Raw genomic sequence first — 13,565 nt, forward strand, 5'->3', positions numbered from 1 at the left:
TATTAGTGCACATTTAATATTAATAAATTTTTAAAGTACTAAATAATTAGAAATACAGACCAAGTGAATTTTGGAAGATCAAAATATACTAGATGTACATTTTTATTTTTATTTTTGAGACAGGGTCTTGCTCTGTCACCCAGGCTGGAATGCAGTGGCATGATCTCAGCTTACTCCACCCTCAACCTCCCTGGCTCAAGTGATCCTCCCACTTCAGCCTCCCAAGTAGCTGGGACTACAGGCACGTGCCACCATGCCTGGCTAATAAAAAAAATTTTTGCAGAGATGTGGTTTTTCCATGCTTCCTATGGGAGCTGGTCTCAAATTCCTGCCTCTGGGATTCTCCCACTTAGGCTTTCCAGGATTATAGGTGTGAACCACTGTGTCCAGCAAATTTTTTTAACCTATCCAACAAAATTTCAAAAAAGGTGGCTCATACAACTAGCAAAGTTATCTATACTTCTATGCTACAATTCTCCCAAGTAGTTTTGGAGCCTTGTTGCATCTAAAGAAGAGATACCAGGAGCAAGAGATACCAGGAGAGAAGGGTGCTCAGTACACTGAACTATGTTATCTTGGGTAAGTCATTTACTCTCCCCTCCTCTCAGTTATACTGTTCAAAAATACATAATCTTACATTTAGTTCCTGTGTATTTGGGAAGAATAACCAAGTGAAACATTTTTCATGGATTTCAAAGCCTTCTAAATGTTTTTAGAACTTATCTCTCAAGAATTTATACATAGATGGAGAGATCCAAAATTGACACCCTATCGTCAAAATTGAAAGAGCTAGAGGAGCAAGATCAAAAAAACTCAAAACCCAGCAGAAGACAAGAAATAACTAAGATCAGAGCTGAACTGAAGGAGATTGAGACACAAAAAACCCTTTAAAAAATCAATAAATCCAAGAGCTTGTTTTCTGATAAGATCAACAAAATAGACAGACCACTAGCCAGACTGATAAAAAAAAAAGAGAGAACAACCAAATAGATGCAATAAAAAATGATAAAGGGGAAATCACCACAGATTCCACAGAAATTCAAACCATCATCAGAGAATATTACAAACAACTCTATGCACATAAACTAGTAAACCTGGAAGAAATAGATAAATTCCTGGACACCTGTGTCCTCCCTAGCCTAAACCAGGAGGAAGCCAAAACTATGAATAGACCAATAACAAGGTCTGAAGTCGAGGCAGCAATTAAGAGTCTACCACACAAAAAAAGCCCAGGTCCAGATGGGTTCACACCTGAATTCTACCAGACACACAAAGAGGAGCTGGTACCATTCCTTCTGAAACTATTTCAAATAATCCAAAAAGAGGGAATCCTTCCCAAATCATTTTATGAGACCAACATCATCCTGATACCAAAACCTGGCAGAGACTCAACAAGAAAAGAAAACTTCAGGCCAATATCCATGATGAACATAGATGCAAAAATCTTCAATAAAATACTGGCAAACCAATTGCAACAGCACATCAAGAAACTTATCCATCAAAAGAGACAAACCAGTACCAGCCATTCCAAATGGCTTGATCATCCATCATGATCAAGTAGGATTCCTCCCGGGGATGCAAGGCTGATTCAACATACGCAAGTCTATAAACGTAATTCACCACATAAACAGAACCAAAAACAAAAACCACATGATTATCTCAATTGATGCAGAGAAGGCATTTGACAAAATTCAACAGCCCTTTATGCTAAAAACCCTCAATAAACTCGGTATTGATGGAACGTAACTCAAAGTAATAAAAGCTATTTATGACAAACCAACAGCCAATATCATACTTAATGGGCAAAAACTGGAAGCATTCCCTTTGAAATCTGGCACTAGACAAGGATGCCCTCTTTCACTACTCCTATTCAATATAGTACTGGAAGTTCTAGCCAGAGCAATCAGGCAACACAAAGAAATAAAGGGTATTCAAATAGGAAAGGTGGAAGCCAAATTGTCTCTATTTGCAGACGACATGATAGTATACCTAGAAGACCCCATCTTCTCAGCCCAAAAACTCTTGAAACTGATAAGCAACTTCAGCAAAGTCTCAGGATATAAAATCAATGTGCAAAAATCACAAGCATTCCTATACAACAATAATAAACATAAAGAGAGCCAAATCAAGAATGAACTGCCATTCACAATTGATACAGAAAGAATAAAATACCTAGGAATACAACTTACAAAAAATGTAAGGGACCTCTTCAAGGAAAACTACAAACCACTGCTCAATGAAATAAGAGAGGACACAAACAGATGGAGAACCATGTTCATGGTTAGGAAGAATCAATATCGTGAAAATGGCTATACTGCCCAAAGTAATTTACAGAATCAATGCTATCCCCATCAAGCTACTATTGACTTTCTTCACAGAACTGGAAAAAACCACCTTGAACTTCACATGGAACCAAAAGAGAGCCCGCATAGCCAAGTCAATTGTAAGCAAAAAGAACACAGTGGAAGGCATCACAGTACTGGACTTCAAAATATACTACAAGGCTACAGTAATCAAAACAGCATGGTACTGGTACCAAAACAGAGATATAGACCAATGGAACAGAACAGAGGCATTGGAGTCAACACAACATATCTACAACCATACAATCTTTGATAAACCTGACAGAAACAAGCAATGGGGAAAGGATTCCCTGTTTAACAAATGGTGTTGGGAAAACTGGCTAGCCATGTGCAGAAAGCAGAAACTGGACCCCTTCCTGACACCTTACACTAAAATTAAACTCCAGATGGATTATAAGACCTGGCACCATAAAAACCCTAGAAGAAAATCTAGGCAAAACCATTCAGGACATAGGAGTAGGCAAGGACTTCATGACCAAAACACCAAAAGCATTGGCAACAAAAGCCAAAATAGACAAATGGGACCTAATCAAACTCCACAGCTTCTGCACAGCAAAAGAAACAGTCACTAGAGTGAATCGGAAACCAACAGAATGGGAAAAAATTTTTGCAGTCTACCCATCTGACAAAGGGTTGATATCCAGAATTTACAAAGAACTCAAACAGATTTACAAGAAAAAAACAAACAAGCCATTCAAAAATGGGCAAAGATATGAACAGACACTTTACAAAAAACACATACATGAGGCCAACAAACATATGAAAAAATGCTCATTATCACTGGTCATTAGAGAGATGCAAATCAAAACCACATTCAGTTACCATCTCACGCCAGTTAGAATGGCGATCATTAAAAAATCTGGAGACAACAGATGCTGGAGAGCATGTGGAGAAATAGGAACACTTTTACACTGTTGGTGGGAGTGTAAATTAGTCCAACCATTGTGGAAGACAGTGTGGCGATTCCTCAAGGCCTTAGAAATAGAAATTCCATTTGACCCAGCAATCCCATTACTGGGTATATATCCAAAGGACTATAAATCATTCTACTATAAGGACACATGCACACGAATGTTCATTGCAGCACTGTTTACAATAGCAAAGACGTGGAACCAACCCAAATGCCCATCGATGATAGACTGGACTGGGAAAATGTGGCACATATACACCATGGAATATTATGCAGCAATCAAAAATGATGAGTTCGTGTTGTTTGTAGGGACATGGATGAATCTGGAGAACATCATTCTCAGCAAACTGACACAAGAACAGAAAATGAAACACCGCATATTCTCACTCATAAGCGGGTGATGAAAAAAGAGAACACATGGACACAGGGTAGGGAGTACTGTACACTGGGGTCTATTGGGGGGAATAGGGGAGGGACAGCAGTGGGGGGAGCTGGGGAGAGATAGCCTGGGGAGACATGCCAAATGTGGATGAAGGGGAGGAAGGCAGCAAAACACACTGCCATGTGTATAGCTATGCAACTATCTTGCATGTTCTGCACATGTACCCCCAAACCTAAAATGCAATTTAAAAAAACACAAAGAAGTGAATAAAACTTTAAAAACAAATGGGAAAAAACCCACTATGGCTTAATTTTAATTATTGCTGCCTTCAAGAGAAATCTGAAGTTTGCCTCAGCAGAACATAATCTTAGTGATCTATTTTACTTATTTAATTTTTTTTAATATTTTGAGACAGAGTCTCCATCACTGAGGCTAGAGTGCAATGGCATGATCTCAGCTCACTGCAACCTCTGCCTCCTGGGTTCAAGCAATTCTCATGACTCAGCCTCCGAAGTAGCTGTGACTACAGGCATCTGTCATCACGCCCGGCTAATTTTTATATTTTTAGTAGAGACAGGGTTTCATCATCTTGGCCAGGCTGTTCTCGAACTCCTGACATCCAATGATCCACACACCATGGCCTCCCAAAGTGCCAGGATTACAGGTGTGAGCTACCATTCCTGACTATAGATCTATTCTAAAAACATTAACTGGGCCAAGCATGGTAGTACTGATAACCTCAACACTTTGGGAGGCCAAGACAGGACGATAACGCTTGAAACCAGAAGTTCGAGAGCAGCCCAGGAAACAAAGTGAGACCCTGTCTACAAAAAACAAAAATAAAATAAATTAGCCAGTTGTGATGGTGCTACTTAGGGAAGCTGAGGTGGGAAGATTGCTTAAGCCCAGGAGTTTGAGGCTACAGTATGGTGTGATTGTGACACTGCACTCCATCCTGGGCGACAAAGTGAAACCATGTCTAAAAAGTAAGATAAAGTAAAGATATGAATTAGACAATCTTGCACGTGAGGCTCAACATTATGGAAGATATTAAGACAGTTTAGGGAAAAAGCTACTTCAGGAAGTATATAATCTATTATTTATTATACATATATAAGTATGTTCAAAGTGGAGCATGATAAAACTCCCATTAACAGAAGTGTATAAATATAAAAAGTACTATCTATGGAATTTTAGAGAAGAGATTGATAATTTCCAAAACATGGGAATCAGCTTTCTTGAAAAAATAATGAAAGGAGAGGTATTTATGTACTAATTTATTACAAAGCAAACTAGCTAAGAGCTAGGGCTCTGAAGTCAGACAGATGTCCTTTCAAATCATATACTTGATCTTGCTCATATACTACTTAAATGTCAGAAAGCTTTCATTATTTTCATCTGTAAGATAGAGTAAAACAGTTTATACCTCATAGAACTAAATGTAGATTAAGAGACAATACAATTAAAATAACAGTACAGTTCTTGTTACATAAATGTTGGCCAATATTCCTCTCTGTTTTAAATTATAAAATATCAATCAGTATAGAAAAAATGAGAAAACAGATACACACACACAAAAATTAAAACCACATGAAACCATCTTCCAGGCATAAACACTATAAACACTGAGTCAAAAAAAATTGTTTGACAATTTTTTTCGGGTGGGGAGGGAAATACTAAATTATTTATTGGAAGAAATAATATGAATAAAAGAAAATGTATGTGGATATTTACTATAACCTATAGAAAAGGTAAAAGTAACCCCAAAATTATCACAGAAAGTCATCATTTAAAAATAGTTATATATAAGCCAGTCTAGGACTTAGCTCTCATGATCACATTTGCCCAGGGTGTTTTGTGTTTGTTTGTTTGTTTTAGACAGGGTCTCACTCTTTGTTGCCCAGGTTGAGTGCAGTGGTGTTATCATGGTTCACTGCAGCCTCAACCTCCCAGGCTCAAGCAATTCTCTCACCTCAGCATCCTGAGTTGCTAGGACTACAGGTGCATGCCACCATGACCAGCTAATTAATTTTTTTTTTTTTTTTTTTTTTTTTTTTGTAGAAACAGGATCTCACTATGTTGCCTAGGCTGGTATCGAACCCCTGGACTCAAGTGATCCTCCTGCCTCGGCCTCCCAAAGTGTTGGAATTATAGGCATGAGCCACCACTCCTGGCCCAAGGTGTTTATATCAGAAATATTCTGCCACATCAGATTCCAAGGCTCCCAGCTTGTATAAATGGGTTTTCATGGCATTTCAATTCTTTGATGGACTTCACCTGCTCAACAGGTAATGAGTCTCAAGGAAGTCACACAATTAGGGGTCATTTTGGTTACTGGCCAGTTTCTGTGGTTCCAGTAGTGACTTATTTACACTTTTTTCCAAGTGTAACACACACTCTATTGCATTCACAGTTTGGTGAATATATCCTTAGGGAAGATTTGTTTATTTTCTTATTTATTTATTTAAGATGAAACTCATTCTGTTATCCAGGCTGGAGTGCAGTGGTGTGATCTCAGATCACTGCAACCTACGCCTCCCAGTTGAAGCAACTCCCCTGCCTCAGTCTCCCAAGTAGCTGGGACTACAGGTGCATGTACCATGCGCAGCTAATTTTTATTTTTTAAGTAGAGATGAGGTTCCACCATGTTAGCCAGGCTGGTCTTGAACTCCTGACCTTAGGTAATCCGCCCACCTTGGCCTCCCAAAGTGTTGGATTACAGGTGTGAGCCATGATCACGCCTGTCCCTTAAGGAAGATTTAGACACCTTGTTGGCGCTGCAGGTTCCAGTTTCTTGGGATGTTCCCTCTCTTCAGGACGACAATGAAGAAAGTATTTGTCAAAGTTCTCCAAGGAACCTCACAGTCATATCACAATCAAAGTAGCAAGACAGAGACAGGCAGATACAGGAGATGCAGCTCTCTGTGATGATCTGGTGGTTGATGGCAGCTGTTCTATGATTTTTTAAATGAAATTTTTCTGTACATCTTATTCCATAACCTATGTTATGATTTGCTAAATTTATTTTTATATTAGTAAATGGAGACCAACAGCAACATTTTAAGGGCTCCAGAGTATCCCATTATAAGGATATAAAGTAATTTATTGAACCAATCAGTATCTTCATAAATTTTCTTTTTTTGCTCCATCATTCTGCTATCATAAACACTACAGTGTAGAGCACATATGTAAATAAATCTTCGTACACTTCTCCAGTTCTAGATTGGAATTGTTAGAAATAGATCATAGACATAGATTGCTAAATGACCACTTATATGACTAAAATTTTAAGTCTGCATATTGCTCACTTGTGTATGACCGTAGTGGCATTTCAATTAGACCTAGAAAGGTGAGTAAACTGTGTGGAAGATATGAATGTAGGAAGTGGCAGGAAAGCTGAAAGGTTATTCTAAAAAGGGTAAGAAAGTAGACTATATCTCCTTATCTCAAAGATTCCAATGTAATTTAAAACAGAAACATATGCCAACTAATAATCTGAGTTGGTGAAATACGCTACTGTTAGAAAATCAAATAAAAAGAGGAGACAAATCTAACACAGTTCTTTAGTATTATTTGACACTGGCATTTTAGTAAAAATGTTAACAATTACAACTGCATTATAACTTTTATAAGGGTCATATATTTTTTCTTATACTTCTGTTCAATCCTTATCAAACTAATCAAAATAATGTCTGCATCTAAAACAGAAATTCTCTTCTTGATCTAGCAAAAATATTCTCATAACACATACCTGATTAAAAGAATGTTATGAATATTAATTTTGCTAATCTAAGGTATAATAAAAATTGAAAACTATATAAAATAATTTTCAATAAAGAATAACACAGACATGAGTTACAGAGAATAGAATTTTTCATGAATCCTGCAAGGATCTATTCTTTCCTAAAGAAAAAAACTAGCAAAAATAATCCTTATGTAATTTTAGGATAAGTTTTAAGTTTCCTCTGTCTAATGTACCATTACCAAAGAATGTTAATTTGTTACTCTTTCATCCTTTTATGTGGCCAAACTTACTATTTTAAATAGTTTAAATGGCAATCATCCTAGTAAATCCATGGCCACACTTCACTAGATGATTTACTGAATACAGCTTCACCTATTCTTGATGACCTGCACTCAATAAAAGCTATCAAATATTTTATGAGGTCAATAAAGTAATGTTGTCATTTTCAAAATCCTCAGAATGCCCTTTCTTTGTAGCAGGTGATTTTCTTGCCTGTCCTCTTAGATTTGTTCCTTTAATCAACATATTTACAGCAGTTTTCTACCTCTTCGGCAGGTTTTAATCGAATGCCTGCTATAATCTAATAACAAGTGTCAAAAGAAATCAGCTAACCAAACTAATTTTCTACACGATTCTAAGTCAGTAAGTTGCCATTTTATACCTCTTTCTAGAAAAAAAGCACAGGTTTATGACAGTTATTACCCTCATTGATCAGGGGACCTTTAAAAAGCACATGTATGGATTCAGCAGTATGCCAGATCCCACAAGTCTGATAATGTAAAACCAGGGTATTATTGGGACTAAAAAGTCTTAAAACAAAAATCTATAATGATTACAATAATAAAACAAATACTACCAACATGAACAGTTTCTTACCGTGAGCATTATGGGTTCACAGACCCTTTGTTTAAATTTGTCTCTGTTATTTCTTAGCCATAAAACGGCATCATATGTGTCACGAAATCTCTGTCTTAACTTATCTTCCTTCTGACTCATAAGATTGTCAAAACGTACAATATGATAGTCCACATCTAAAATTGGAAAACAAAACAAAGTCTGATTTCTCTGAAAATTTTAAATAGTGAAATAAACTAATAATAATACAAAAGAATACCCTAGATCTAAAGATTACAAACACTACTCAGCAAGTACTCCACATAGTAGAAAAGACATGATCTGAACAAATCATTCTAAAATGTCCAAAAACCTGGGGAAAATACGATTCTGAAACTATCAAATATAAAACAGGTAACCTACCAAAAAAAAAAAAACCCATAAGAAAAACACTAGATTTCTTATCAGAAGACAAATGGCAACAGGACCTCAAAATTCTGTGAGAAAAAAATAGTATTTTCATCCTAGAATTGCATATACAAAAAAACTAAAAAATAATGGGGGATGATGAAATAAGAATTTTTTTTATTGCATTTTAGGTTTTGGGGTACATGTGCAGAACATGCAAGATAGTTGCATAGGTACACACGAGGCAGTATGTTTTGCTGCCTTCCTCCCCTTAACCCACATTTGGCATTTCTCCCCAGGCTATCCCTCCCCAGCTCCCCCACCACTGTCCCTCCCCTATTCCCCCAAGTAGACCCCAGTGTGTACTACTCCCTTCCCTGTGTCCATGTGTTCTCATTTTTCCTCACCTGCCTATGAGTGAGAATATGCAGTATTTCATTTTCTGTTCTTGTGTCATTTTGCTGAGAATGATGTTCTCCAGATTCATCCATGTCCCTACAAACAACACGAACTCATCATTTTTGATTGCTGCATAATATTCCATGGTGTATATGTGCCACATTTTCCCAGTCCAGTCTATCATCGATGGGCATGTGGGTTGGTTCCAGGTCTTTGCTATTGTAAACAGTGCTGCAATGAACATTCGTGTGCATGTGTCCTTATAGTAGAATGATTTATAGTCCTTTGGATATATACCCAGTAATGGGATTGCTGGGTCAAATGGAATTTCTATTTCTAAGGCCTTGAGGAATCGCCACACTGTCTTCCACAATGGTTGAACTAATTTACACTCCCACCAACAGTGTAAAAGTGTTCCTATTTCTCCACATGCTCTCCAGCATCTGTTGTCTCCAGATTTTTTAATGATCGCCATTCTAACTGGCGTGAGATGGTAACTCAATGTGGTTTTGATTTGCATCTCTCTAATGACCAGTGATGATGAGCATTTTTTCATATGTTTGTTGGCCTGATGTATGTCTTCTTTTGTAAAGTGTCTGTTCATATCTTTGCCCATTTTTGAATGGGCTTGTTTGTTTTTTTCTTGTAAATCTGCTTGAGTTCTTTGTAAATTCTGGATACCAGCCCTTTGTCAGATGGGTAGACTGCAAAAATTATTTCCCATTCTGTTGGTTGCCGATTCACTCTAGTGACTGTTTCTTTTGCTGTGCAGAAGCTATGGAGTTTGGTTGGGTCCCATTTGTCTATTTTGGCTTTTGTTGCCAATGCTTTTGGTCACGAAGTCCTTGCCTACTCCTATGTCCTGAATGGTTTTGCCTAGATTTTCTTCTAGGGTTTTTATGGTGCCAGGTCTTATAATCCATCTGGAGTTTAATTTTAGTGTAAGGTGTCAGGAAGGGGTCCAGTTTCTGCTTTCTGCACATGGCTAGCCAGTTTTCCCAACACCATTTGTTAAACAGGGAATCCTTTCCCCATTGCTTGTTTTTGTCAGATTTATCAAAGATCGTATGGTTGTAGATATATTGTATTGACTCCGATGCCTCTGTTCTGTTCCATTGGTCTATATCTCTGTTTTGGTACCAGTACCATGCTGTTTTGATTACTGTAGCCTTGTAGTATAGTTTGAAGTTCGGTAGTGTGATGCCTCCTGCTGTGTTCTTTTTGCTTAGAAATGACTTGGCTATGCGGGCTCTCTTTTGGTTCCATATGAAGTTCAAGGTGGTTTTTTCCAGTTCTGTGAAGAAAGTTAATGGTAGCTTGATGGGGATAGCGTTGATTCTGTAAATTACTTTGGGCAGTATAGCCATTTTCACGATATTGATTCTTTCTAACCATGAACATGGACTATTTCTCCATCTCTTTTTGTCCTCTCTTATTTCATTGAGCAGTGGTTTGTAGTTTTCCTTGAAGAGGTCCCTTATGTTCCTTGTAAGTTGTATTCCTAGGTATTTTATTCTTTTTACAGCAATTGTGAATGGCAGTTTATTCTTGATTTGGCTCTCTTTAAGTCTGTTATTGGTGTATAGAAATGCTTGTGATTTTTGCACGTTGATTTTATATCCTGAGACTTTGCTGAAGTTGCTTATCAGTTTTAGGACCATAGTGCAATCAAGTTAGAACTCAGAATTCAGAAACTAACTCAGAACCACACAGCTTCATGGAAACTGAACAACTGGCTCCTGAATGTTGATTGGATAAACAATGAAATAAAGGCAGAAATGAAAAAGTTCTTTGAAACCAATGAGAATGAAGACACAACATACCAGAATCTCTGGGACACATTTAAAGCAGTATCCAGAGGAAAATATATAGCAATAAGTGCCCATATGAGAAGAGTGGAGAGATCCAAAATTGACAACCTATCATCAAAATTGAAAGAGCTAGAGGAGCAAGATCAAAAAAACTCAAAACCTAGCAGAAGACAAGAAATAACTAAGATCAGAGCAGAACTCAAGGAGATAGAGACACGAAAAACCCTTCAAAAAAGCAATAAATCCAACAGCTGGTTTTTTGAAAAGATCAACAAAATAGACAGATCACTAGCCAGAATGATTAAAAAAAAAAAGAGAGAACAACCAAATAGATGCAATAAAAAATGATAAAGGGGAAATCAGCACAGATTCCACAGAAATTCAAACCAAAATCAGAGAATATTACAAACAACTCTATGCACATAAACTAGTAAACCTGGAAGAAATGGATAAATTCCTGGACACCTATGTCCTCCCAAGCCTAAATCAGGAGGAAGCCAAAACTGTGACTCGACCAATAACAAGGTCTGAAGTCAAGGCAGCAATTAAGAGCCTACCACACAAAAAAAAGCCTAGGTCCAGATGGGTTCACAGCTGAATTCTACCAGACACACAAAGAGGAGCTGGTACCATTCCTTCTGAAATTATTCCAAATAATCCAAAAAGAGGGAATCCTTCCCAAATCATTTTATGAGACCAACATCATCCTGATACCAAAACCCAGCAGAGACTCAACAAGAAAAGAAAACTTCAGGCCAATATCCATGATGAACATAGATGCAAAAATCTTCAATAAAATACTGGCAAGCTGATTGCAACAGCACATCAAAAAGTTTATCCATCATGATCAAGTAGGATTCAGCCCGGGGAAGCAAGGCTGGTTCAACATACACAAGTCTATAAGTGTAATTCACCACATAAACAGAACCAAAAACAAAAACCACATGATTATTTCAATTGATGCAGAGAAGGCATTTGACAAAATTCAACAGCCCTTTATGCTAAAAACCCTCAATAAACTCGGTATCGATGGAACGTATCTCAAAATAATAAAAGCTATTTACTACAAACCAACAGCCAATATCATATTGAATGGGCAAAAACTGGAAGCATTCCCTTTGAAATTTGGCACTAGACAAGGATGCCCTTTCTCACCACTCCTATTCAATATAGTACTGGAAGTTCTAGCCAGAGCAATCAGGCAAGAAAAAGAAATAAAGGGTATTCAAATAGGAAAGGAGGAAGCCAAATTGTCTCTATTTGCAGACGACATGATAGTATATCTAGAAGACCCCATCGTCTCAGCCCGAAATAAGGATATTTTTAAGGGTGCAAAGACTCTGAAATTAATTCCCAAATATCTCTTCTTGAGGTTACCTTAAAATGTACTTGAATAAAATAAGGGCACAATGTAAGAAAATGAGACATGGAATTTGGGTTAGGTTTATAACACAGAAAAGGCATGAGAGAAATTACAAATGATAACCATGCAGGCCTCAAGAAGAACCAATTTAGATGGAAGGAGAAGGACAGATGGCTATGGAAATCAAGAGAGTATCTGACAAGACAGCTTTTTTTTTCCTCTTCAATTTAAGAAAATGCTAAAGCAAATTAAAAAAAAATTAAGGCCGGGCGCAGTGGCTCATGCCTGTAATCCCAGCACGTTGGGAGGCTGAGGCAGGTGGATCACAAAGTCAAGAGATCAAGACCATCCTGGTCAACAAGGTGAAATCCCGTCTCTACTAAAAATACAAAAATTATCTGGGCATGGTGGTGCGTGCCTGTAATCCCAGCTACTTGGGAGGCTGAGTCAGGAGAATTGCTTGAACCCAGAACATGGAGGTTGCGGTGAGCCAAGATCATGCCATTGCACTCCAGTCTGGGTAACAACAGCGAAACTCTGTCTCAAAAAAAAAAACAAATTAAAAGCCTTTTAAAAGCTATCGATGAAGGGAAATTTAATTATAATGCACTACTTGGTTCAGCTATAAGCAAGTTTAATAAACAATACTTAATATTTCTAAACTTCTAGAATTAACCCATAAATGGAGCACATAAAATGCAAATACAAATGTCTGCAGCCTTGCAAATATAAAAACAAGAGTGTAAATGAGAGAATTTAGAATGTGAAAAGGGAGGAAAGTAACAAGCATGGATGGGAGGAATACCAATATTTAGAGCTTACTAAGTGTAGATTCAAGCAATATTGACAATTGTTAAATGACCAAAAAAAGATATGTATATTATTTATTATAATAAAAATTAATATTAATAATCTTATTTGAAGAATTATAACAGGGAGGTCTAAGGTAAAATCTACATCTAGAGTAAATACAAAAAGATAATGTCTAAAGTTGATTAATCAAACAATAGTGAAACAAGAATATGATAAATATATATGAAAGACTACTAGAAAAATACCTGCTGGCCAGGCACGGTGGCTCACACCTGTAATCCCAGCACTTTGGGAGGCCGAGGAGGGCAGATCACCTGAGGTCAGGAGTTCGAGACAAGCCTGGCCAACATGGTGAAACCCCGTCTGTACTAAAAATAAAAAATTAGCCAAGTGTGGTGGCACATGCCTATAATCTCAGCTACTCGGGAGACTGAGGCAGGAGAATTGCTTGAATCCAGCTGAGGAAGAGGTTGCTGTGAGCCGAGATCACACCATTACATTCCAGCCTGGGCAACAGAGCAAGACTTCATCTCACAA

The 13,565-nt window shown here is 37.5% G+C and overlaps 1 pseudogene across 1 annotated transcript in view; it reads right to left on the bottom strand.

The window, feature by feature from the left end:
* Window positions 1–13,565, bottom strand: part of LOC100408827 (structural maintenance of chromosomes protein 5-like) — a 63,925-nt pseudogene that overhangs the window by 22,831 nt on the left and 27,529 nt on the right. Inside the window, exons 8-9 of the transcript XR_013524879.1 lie at window positions 8,261–8,431; window positions 8,083–8,120 (exon numbers count right to left, since the gene is read on the bottom strand). The product of XR_013524879.1 is annotated as a structural maintenance of chromosomes protein 5-like (transcript). The remainder of the gene's footprint in view (window positions 1–8,082; window positions 8,121–8,260; window positions 8,432–13,565) is intronic.

The sequence above is a fragment of the Callithrix jacchus genome, chromosome 1, assembly GCF_049354715.1.
Source record: "Callithrix jacchus isolate 240 chromosome 1, calJac240_pri, whole genome shotgun sequence".
Classification (NCBI taxonomy): Eukaryota; Metazoa; Chordata; class Mammalia; order Primates; family Cebidae; genus Callithrix; species Callithrix jacchus.